The sequence below is a fragment of the Astatotilapia calliptera genome, chromosome 1, assembly GCF_964374335.1.
Source record: "Astatotilapia calliptera chromosome 1, fAstCal68.1, whole genome shotgun sequence".
Lineage (NCBI taxonomy): Eukaryota > Metazoa > Chordata > Actinopteri > Cichliformes > Cichlidae > Astatotilapia > Astatotilapia calliptera.
The window spans coordinates 22,737,783-22,748,525 of NC_137422.1; the positions used below are offsets into that span (position 1 = coordinate 22,737,783).

Consider the following 10,743-nt stretch of genomic DNA (forward strand, 5'->3'; position numbering starts at 1 on the left):
CAATTTACATTTAAAATATTGTAATGATTACAACCCTATTTTTGTGAATTCCTGTGGTTCAAACGTCTGTTAGTTTCCGCTTCATTTCATCAAAACCTCAAAATTTTAAAACAGGTCTTGCTTAAGTCTTTTTTTTTTTTGTTTTGCTCTGTTTTTTGAAACAAATTTAAGAATTTAAAAATGATTTTTCTCACATAATTCAGAAGATATTTAATAAAGTTTTGTGCATTGCTGAAACTGGGTTTTTATGCTTTTCATGCTTCATGCCATCTACTTTTTTCCATCTTACTGCAAAACTTGGCTTTAATTAAACATTCTTCTATACTTGAGATTGTGCTTGTGAAATATTGAAAAGCTCTTATTTTGCCTATAGTGGATGCACCTCTTAATAATGCAGGCTCTGTTTTCTGTTTGTTTTCAGTCTATGTGTTTTAGCAGTTCCACTGTGTCCATTTGGATTATCCAGTCTGCCTGGCCACTCAGGAGGGCCTCTTTCTCAGGTCATCTGGCAGGACCTGATGGCTCTGAAATAACTTTTAATAAGTCTCCTAAATAATAGATGGAGTGTTGGCTAAAATCAAGCTGGGAGGAGCAGGGCTGAGGACAGCAGGCTGCGGAGACATACAACAACCAGGTCCTCGGCACTTCCCTTGCCATCATCATCAGCAGCAGCAGCAGCAGCTATGTTCAGTCTCTTGCTTCACCTCCTCTCCAGACCCAGACTCTCTGGGGTTAAAGGTCATGGACTTGACCTTGCAGCCCCCAGGAGAATGTTCACTTTAGGTTTGGGATATAATTTAGGATTTATTCAGCAGGAGGCCCCGTCTCAGGCAGCATTATGCCTCATTATCCTTGGGTGCTCTCTGTTAACAGGGAACAGCCCAGACGAGGCACATCAACACTCAATTTTACTTACATATTTGCAATCCCACAATCAATACCTAAAAGTGACAACATTTTTTCATTTAAATACAACTCAAGTGACCTAAGCTGAAGTCAACACTTATTCGGCACCATGCACAAAAATTATTTCTGATTTTTTGTAGCGATTCTCAGATAACCATTAAGATAGTATAAATTAATATGCATATGCAAATAAATATAATAAACAGAGGATAATGGAAATACCTTTGCAATTAATATGAGAAATTACCAGTGAATTCCAGATTAATTATGATGATAGCAGTAAAAGTGCAATCTAATTTCAAATGTAAGTACTTTCATTTAGTGACTTAGCATGATTCCAATTTTACAATAATCATTTTCATTTTGATCTCAGAATATTCTCAGCCCCAGAGCCTAAATATTTATAAAAAATATGAAATTTTAATTGAATTAATTTATTTTAATGGCGATTATTATTAAAAAATGTTTAATGGGAGATGATCAAACTTAAAACTGTACATTTAACAAAAATAATGTGTCTGAATGAACTAAAAACATATACATATGCAAATGGTAAATAAAAGATAAAGAGTTTAGCATTCCTGTCACAAACTGCATAAAACGGAGTGATATCTTTCAGATGCAGGCTAAAAAAGAGTGATCATTTCTATTATGTGGGCTTCACTCTTTAAGTGGGTCCCTGTGGAGGACAATTTTGGAGAGATCTTTCCTGATAAGAAACAAGCCCTGCATGCATTAATATTACATTAGACCCAGTATATCACAGAGCCGTCTGCTCAGTCAGGTAGAGAGCTTTTCATTGACATCTCCTTATCATGTTAATATTACACTCATCAAAGAAGACTATACCATGGAGAAGGAGGGAGGATACGACAAAACGTGCAATATTACGGATTGTTCTTATGAGAAGCCTAAAAGGAGGAACAGACAATAAAATGGTTATTTAGGTCACATATTCACTGTAATGCGCAAGAAAGAGACAAATGCCGCAGGAAAGGCGTCGTTTGGATGTGCGAGTGCGTGTGTCTCGGTCGAAAAATATGACATGCATGGCTGGTCACACACACGCACACTCAGACACACACGACTGTTCAATGCCGGCAGCAGGAGGGGTGCAAATCTCCAGCGAGAGGGAGACAGGTGCAAGGCTCTGCTCTCTATACTGTAGCTTAAACGCATTTGAAGTCCATTCTTAACACACACACACACACACACACACACACACACACACACACACACACACACTCCCCCTTTTTATTTCAACGAAGATTATTCTTCTACTGTGCTTTTGTTGGCTGCTGTGTGCGCGCTTGGCTGTGTGCGCATGTCTCTGGGAGCTTTACATTTTAATGTAAGGTGAAAGCAGAGGCCAAAAAAAAGAGATCATTTTAATTATTGGTTTTTTTTTTATTGTTTCTTTTCTTTCTTTCTTTCTTTTAAATATATGTGGTCGGGTTTCTTTTCCGGGCTGTCGGGCACAGTGCCATCCTCCTACGGAATTAACCATATCACGCTCCTCTAAGCACGTGTCAGGTTAACAAAAGGCGGAGCGCTTAAAAAAAGGCTGAGGCCGGGAGGCGGACGTGTGCTTGTTTCTGTGCCAAAGTTTGTCACTCTCATTTGAATGTGAATGGTATTTACCACTGAGAGCTGCTTAAGGAGCTCGGGCCTACAATACACAACCTCCCTTTTCTGAAGGATTTTTCAATTAGCGCCCCCACCCTCCCCTTCTGCACTAATCGGGGCTAATTAGGCCTTATCGCGGGGTAATAGCTTGTATTTAATGCCTCGCGGGCCAACTGTTGAGGAATTTGACGAGTGATCCAATTGAATCTGACAAGTTTATTCCGTCTATTTAATATTCATTATATTCTAATAGGACACTTGTTAGCATGAGTATACCAATTAGGGCCAATCTTGTACTCAACATGTTGTTTTTTAATCGTTTTCGTAAATATATAAATATATATATATATATATATTTATTTAAAGTTTTCTTTAATTTGTTCTTGTTTTGTTGTTGTTGCTATTGTGAGTAGAAAAAACTTTTTTTTTAAATTATGATTTTAATTGTGAAAAGAGCGACATAAATAATCCCAATTTTTTTCTTAAGACTAAATTATTTATAATATAAACCTGACTTCAGTGTAATTTAAGTCAGAGTAGGGCCTGCTGTTTAATCTTTGCCAAATCGTTTTATGAGCCTCCGGATAAAAAATAACCCCAAACTTTTTTTTTCATTATTTATCAAAGTTTAGCGGTAGAAAATATGGATAATAAACCTTCGCTTTTTTTTTCCGAGCAGGCAAACGAGTAGTATTGGGACCTGCCACAATCAAGCGTTTCATCTACCTGAGTTTGTTTTCAAGATTCAAATCTAAACATCATTTATTTATCTTCAACCTCGGTGTCAGCCCCATCTCTTTCCCCACAACAGCGAAATAATAGTGTTTATTTAGCCTCCGTTATTAAGAGTTACTTTCAGTCATTCAAAGACCAAAGGGATTTCAAACATGACATCATATACTGCAAGAACTGACATATCGTGTAGAGGATAGGGCCTGTAGTCTTACATAGCCCAAACTGATGTGCAATAAAAATAGAAACCTGAAACATCAATGCAGGATGTAAACGGATCTACTGGCGAGAATGTTTGATCATTAATCAATTAACATTTATGAAACAAAATAGCCCGTTTTGTGGGTAAAAAGGAAAGAAAAAGAAAAAAAAAGAAACAAAGAAAAAACAAAAGAGGATGATGAATGTAGCAGGACCATCACCAAGACATTTAGAGTCGAGTAGGCCTTACAATTATTTGCTTGCCTTCTATTTATGTTGGTTTCCAGTAAGCCACAACCCCACCCTCTGTATCCTAAGATGGGCCGAAATTTAAAGCAGCTCTGGACAGCAGCGTGGGTGAGGGTAACGGGTGGCTGCAGTGTGAGGGGGCTAAACCCACCCTAAGTTGACCCCCTCCCTTTTTTTGTTTTGAACTCTACACATCACTTACCTTTCTCTTGGCTGAATATTTTATAGGCCCATCTGCATGCTGCTATTCAAAGGTTCAACATTCATGAGGCCTTTATCGCGGAAATTTAAGAAATATATACCTTCCTGAATATAAAATTTTAATCAATTTCAGGTTTCATTTCTTGATCAAAATTAATGCTGTAAGCCCGCAGAGCAGTGACACGCAGGCCAGTGTGGAGCACGGGAAATTCATAATCGCGAGATTTGTGTAAAAAACTGAACAAACGCAGATACACAAATATGAAGGATTATATATATTTTAGAGAAATATTCAGGCGTCAGAGAACCAGTGGGTATTTGTCCTCCCTGTAAGAGTCGGTGAGCATTACTCACCCCTGCGCTGGGTGTAACAGCAGTCACTTGAAGGCATATGGCTCTCAGCTGCCCCCCCGCATTTGAACCCCCAAGCAGCTCCGGTGAAGTTCAAGGTCTCTGAAGCCAGTGACCATTACGGGAGCAGCGCGGACGCAGACAGAAGCGCCTGCTGTCTACATCCTGCCTGTCTGCCCGAATGTTCCAGCGCCAAATAAATAAACAACATATCTTTTTTGTTTATTATTATTATTTGTATCATTATTATTTTTTTTATTATTCAAATGCATAAAGAGTTGTAGACGATACATTTTAAATGAATCTCCACGAAATGTAAGACTTGAGAAATATCGAATTTAAGGTGGGTCGCCTACTTCATAAATATATTATTTTCCATTTAAATCGTTTAGACCACGACGGAAACTGAGAATCAGTAACCTTTCATTTTTAAAGTTTGTGACGAGGCCACCCAATTAGATTTTTTTTCCTCGTCATGTAAAAGTAAACAAAAAAGCTTAAGCCACACACTTTTTTAAAGCTGTATCGGGTGATTTGGGGCAAAATAGTAAAATAAATAAATAAATAAAAATAATAATAGTGCAAGCTGTATCATTACAGTGGTTGTAATACTTCTAATTTGGAAGCAGCTTGACTTCATTAAACCTTCAGGTGCTCATGTTTAGCAAAAGGCCGACAGTTATCTAAAAGCATTACCTGGCATGTTTTTTAATCGTGCTTATTTCTTTATTTATTACTAATTATGTAATTTTAATTTCACGTTTGGAGTTGTTGAATGGCCTGTTAAATTAAAAAAAAAACTGTCATTAACACTTTCTTTATCTCAACTTAAGAACAAAATCATTTTATTTTAACTGTAAGGAGAAGCTCAGGTGTTCAGATTCAAGTAGTGATTTGTATGTGTGAGGCCGGGTTTGTGGTTTCTCCAGAGTCAAATCCTTTGGAAAAAAAAAAGATGGAGTGAGGAAAAATTAAGTTTTTCTGATTTCCAGTCAATTTAAATAAAATTGGTTGTTTATTCTTTGGGTGAAAATGCTTTATTAATAAAGGCACATTCAGCTCAAGGATTATATAAGCAGCAATTTAATTTGAGCAGCAAAATGTTTTAGGTATTATGACAAAATTAAACGATGATATCTGGTCAGAAATTTTTCTTATGTGTTTTTTGCCAAGTGGCAGTCACAAGGAAATGTGCGACTAAACATTTTAGACTATGTTTTGAAAATGACCACATTTGTTTAAAACGAGAGATGGAGAGGCAGAATGACAAAGGAAGGAAGAGGACAAGAGTAAGAAGATGCAGAGGATACAAAGATGAAGTGGAGGAGAAGAGGGAAAAAAAGCAGAGTGGAAGGTTATGAAGCAACAAAATCAGATGAATAGATGCAGCCAGTGGATGATAGGTGGTCCCAGGTGTCTCTAATGACATCAGCATGTGAGATATCCTGCATCTACATAGTGGAGGAGATCCTGTTTCCTCAGAAAGTCTCTCCACAAGAGACAGGTCACAGCCAATAGCCTCTGCCTGACATATAATTGGTGATATTGATTATAGGTTATCATATGCTGCAGGCCATTTGTAAGATAATGCTGCAGGGGTTAATTTGTCAGCCATTAACCTTTTGGACTGGTGGATGTACGTGTAAATTAAGTTTAAAACAACTTCTAAATGGGTTACCTAGTGTCATCTAATAAATGGAATGCTAACATATTTAAGACATATTACAATACAACACCAAACAGCTTTTGATGGCAGGTTTTTGGGTTTTTTTTGTTGTTGTTGTTTTTTTGTTTTTGGCAAAAAAAAAAAAAAAGACTGCTGAAAGCCTTGGCACATACTCTCCAAATTAACCCCCTCTGAAAAGTCCCAGAGCAGTGCCTACCATAAATTCTTGTGCTGACCCTTTAGAAAAATCTCTCTTCATCTAAAAATGAGAGTGACATTTACAGGAAACGCCTTTTCCTCTTTCCTCACATCTGTGAAGTAGCTGTTTGCCTACATACCTACAGGACTTCGAAAGTTGATCTAACCTGTCAATCTGACTAATGGGACGAGGGGAAACTCAAAACAGTGGCTAAAGTTTTTAATTATCCTTTTACCAGGTCGTGTGAATTTAATGCATATTGTTTAGTTTGGCAGTAAATAGAAAGAGAATAAACCATCATTTGGAAAACTAACAAATGTACTACTCATACTGCAACTTCAAGTTTAACAACCATTACTACCTTCAATACCATTTAAATTAATATCATCTTTCATTCTTTTTATTGTTTATTATTCTTATAATAATTTTTAGGAGCCCTACATTTTGGTGTAAAGAGGGAACACTGTTGCAAAGCAGTCAAACAGACTTATATGCTTGAGAATTATCACAGTTTGCCACATATTGTGCTTTTTTTTTTTAACTCAGCAAGGAGTAACACATCAAATACACAAAATCACAGTAAAGAGAGAAGCTGTAACCTTTGTGAAAGTCGATCAGAGGCGATCAGAGGTGTAGAAGCACCTAGTACAGCCCAGAGCAGTAAAGACAACCCACTTCAACTTCAAAAACATGACATTTGCCACCTCAGAGCAGAAAATGTGTCTCTCTAACTCTACACCTGTAAACCTGCAAACCCACACATTGTGGAGCAAAAACCGAGCCATTCTAATTCAAGAAAACACTATTAAAAGTTACTCAGTAATGTGACTGCATGCACTTGAGTATTGTCTTGCGTACAGTATGTGCGAGCGGTGTGTGTTTGTGTGTGTGAGAGAGAGAGAGAGTGAAAGAGTGAGGAGAGAGAGAGAGAGAGGGCGGGAGAGAGACAGTGTGAAAAAGAGGAAGCATGAATGAGTGCTAGTCAGCAAATCAGTCAGTCAGCAAAGATCAGGTGACAAAGTGAGACAGAGCAGGGCAGCTCCACAGAGGAGGAAGGCATAGGTACCTGTTTGGAGTAGTCTGCTGGCGGGATCAGTCGTCCAACTTGGCATGCATTAATTATCCTCTTGGATAGATGGGTGCTCTATAGGCTTGCTTCTGACCCAGCATCCCTACTGTCCCACAGTCAAAGAAAAGGCTGGATAGGAGCAAGAGAGAAAGAGGAAGAGAAATGGGACAGGGGGAGAGATGAGAGGGAGACAGAGAGAGAGATAGAGGGGTGAGTGAGAGTCAGATCCACTGCTGCCCTGACACCACGACTGGTCCACGTGAGATTGATCACACACTTGCACTCACACTGAGGCCTCTGCGGTGACAGGGGGGAACTGCCAAGGAGTAGCATGCTTTGTCTAGCCTGGGGGACACACATACACACATGCACGGACAGCCAGAATGCTGATGCACACGCTTGCATGTAAGTGACGTACACAGACACGTGCACGCGATGACACAGAAAAACACAAACGCACACGTGGCCCGAGACTCACACGGTAAGATCTGGGTTACAGCTATAATTAAAGCCTTTTTTTTTTTTAAGTTGAAGCCATCATTTCACTAAAATTGGACTTAATGTGCGTTTTACTACTTTTCCTCATTTTGCCATCCATTCTCAGAATTTGGTGATTCAGGAACCTTCATTAGCATTCACTGACTGCCCCCCATCCCTGCACATCTGTTCAGCAGTCTAATGCCTGTTATGTTGCGGAGCAGCTGAAAATGGACAACAAAATAAAAGGGGTCAAAAGTCTGGCACTGAGAAGCGAGGAGACTGTGATTACACACAATAGACAATAAAAGAGATGCATATGAGCAGCGGCAGTGTGCCTGGCCTTTGCACCTTCAGGGAGGACAAGGTTCACACTAATCTCATGAATGGCTTATGTATATATACATACACAAATATATGACATCTAGATCCACCATAGAGGAAGGAAGTTTAAAATTGACATGTGGATGTTAAAATGTGTTTTTTAATGAAATTGCCCCTCACTTTTTTTTAACTGTCTTCTTATGATTCAAAGTTAAATGTTTAAAGTCTTTTTTAACATTTTTTTTATTTTAGTGTCATTTTTTAAATAAATTATATACAGGCCGCGTCCTTCCATTACATAGATAATGTAAGTCAAATAAACTTGAACCAGTGAGATATGAGCAGTGATGGTGATGTTGAAAATCAATTTGCATTGCATTACCAAATATAAAGGCTAGTACTTCAGTTCTCTATTACTTAGAAAAATCACATTTCCCAAATCAACCGTCTCCTTCAGCCATCTTCTTCTGTCACCAACCAGGAGGGGCTGTCTCAGTCAGCTGGCCTTTGTATGCAGATTTATCCAGATGGACATGGCGTCCAGACCTCCGGTCCCCCATAGACCCTCTGGCTGAACTTGACTCTCATGACCGCAGAGGGAAAGGATGGGCCCCTCACCTTTGGTGAACCCTAGCCCCATCACCCTCACCTAGAGTATGGCGGCCTACAGGCGGGCCCACCTATCCAGTATCCAGCATTAGCAATCATTCTAGATTAAATTCAGGTCACTTTCCCAACAGCTATCATCACAGATAGCTGATCAATACTGGGACATTATCACAGAATGCTTCCTCAAACACAGTGTCAACATACGAGTTTTGGCCGGGGAGTGTGTGTGATCACTGAGGTGGAAAGGAGCCATGGCCTGGTGGTTACACAGAGGAGCCTCAGAGAGGAGAACCCTTTGAGCAGAGCTTGAACCCTGGGGGGCTGCAGGTTTGACTGACTATGTTGCTGAGCATGCTGGGCCACAACTTAAAAGGAGATCAGAGCGTTGTACCTCAGAGCAGCAAAGCCCTCTTCCTTCCTCCTCGTCTTTGCCGTTCTCTTTTTCTGCACACTCGCAGCCTAACAATTTTTTCATACTTGCCTACCACTGAAAATTTCTTTGTGAATTCTGGACTAAACATGCACAAAACCTGCAGGAAATGAACAAAAAAATTATCATAGCTTTTCTGTGGACATCAGAGCTGTTTCAAGGACATATTGTGACATGAAAGTTTTTCGTTTTACAAATTAATGAACATCACATTCTTGCTAATTACAATAAACAGATGCTTAAAAAAAGATGCCAGGTCTCATAAACAAATCCCTTTTTTTGTCGGTGGATTTAAAAAAATGATTCTTATATAAACAAACATGGGTCTGTGGAGCCTTAAGGACCCATGTCCCACTCTTTTAATAACCCTGTGACCCATAGGTGCCAAAGTCAGCATGCATTCAAGAGTTGTTGTCTTGCTTGGTTTCCCTTAGGGCCTTTTCTGCCATTCTAACCTTGTTTCTGATCCCGTCCTGCTCTGTGCTTTTCCCTCATGTCCTGTCTGGGTAACGCCATTTTCCCACTCCCCCTCGGTAAGTGTCTCATATATTGGCCTTATCGGAGGTCTATCTACACCACACAACATTTACTTTGCAGGAGCCCAGCAGAGAGAAAGCTTGTATCTTCATCAAACACCAGTCAGCAGAGAGAAAAGGGGGATTGAAGGACTGCTTTATGAATTATTAAGATTAAAATCTTTCTCATATTACCTATCCTTTCCTCCTTCCATTCCATTTTCCTGCCTTTCTTTTTCTTTTTTGGTTAAATTTTAAAACATTTATATCCCTCTGTTCCTGAGTAAACGAGCTCAGGGCCGATTTTCCATTAAAAATAAAAGTTGCAGAGAGGGGGGAAGAGAAGAAGGACGTAGCTTGGTCGGTTTTAGGTTTTAGTCATCTTTAATCAGCCCGGTGTTTCTGTGCTGGGGAAGAAAAGAGTCAGATGAAACAACCGGGTAATGATTTTTTTTCTCTCACTAGTTTTTTTCAGTCTTGGATGTTGAAAACTTAAAAGGAATGTAACAGAAAGGCTTTCTTACCTTTTATTATTACTGTCAGTGAGTCCTTGCTCATTTTGACTTTGTTCAGTGGTCTAAGCAATTTTGGAACTTATTAAAAAAATGATGCATTAACAATGTACTTGCCATTATCCTGGGTCAGGTGTTTCTGAATGGTGGATTCATGGCTCAGAGCCTGAGCATTTCTTTAATGATAGTCTGACTGTATCAAAGAGACTAGCCTTAACCTCTGATATGATCTTTTTCTCTTTTTTCTCATTTTTCCACAAAATGCCTTACCGGCTAGTTTAAATTGCATTAATTCATTTGTAGAAAATACATGAGCAGAAGCTCGTGGTCTTTTTCAAAGGCAGCGATTTCCCTCGCATAAAATACGCTGCATTTCTGCGAAGTGTTTTGTTTGACATGAGGAAAGAAATTGGTAGGTGGTGTTAAAAACAAAGCAACAAGAGCTGTGGTTCATTTCAATTTAACAGCACAGCATCTGACTTCATTAATTAATTCAGCCTGGTATACATGTCTGTTTGACTGACATAAAAGTTATTTGTTCATACTCTAACATGAACTGCCTTGATTGAGGACTGACTGAAAGAAGCCTAGAGAGTGTTTTTATAGTTCTGCCTTTGTTAAAAATTTTGCACATAAAACAAGCAGAGGCCCGAAAACCATTATTCAAGGAGACGAC

The 10,743-nt window shown here is 39.0% G+C and overlaps 1 long non-coding RNA gene across 1 annotated transcript in view; it reads right to left on the minus strand.

Moving 5' to 3' along the window:
* Positions 1-7,330, minus strand: part of LOC145425454 (uncharacterized) — an 83,769-nt gene extending 76,439 nt beyond the window's left edge. Inside the window, exon 1 of the long non-coding RNA XR_013906143.1 lies at positions 7,198-7,330. This is a non-coding gene — a long non-coding RNA (uncharacterized LOC145425454). The remainder of the gene's footprint in view (positions 1-7,197) is intronic.
* Positions 7,331-10,743: the final 3,413 nt, after the last annotated feature.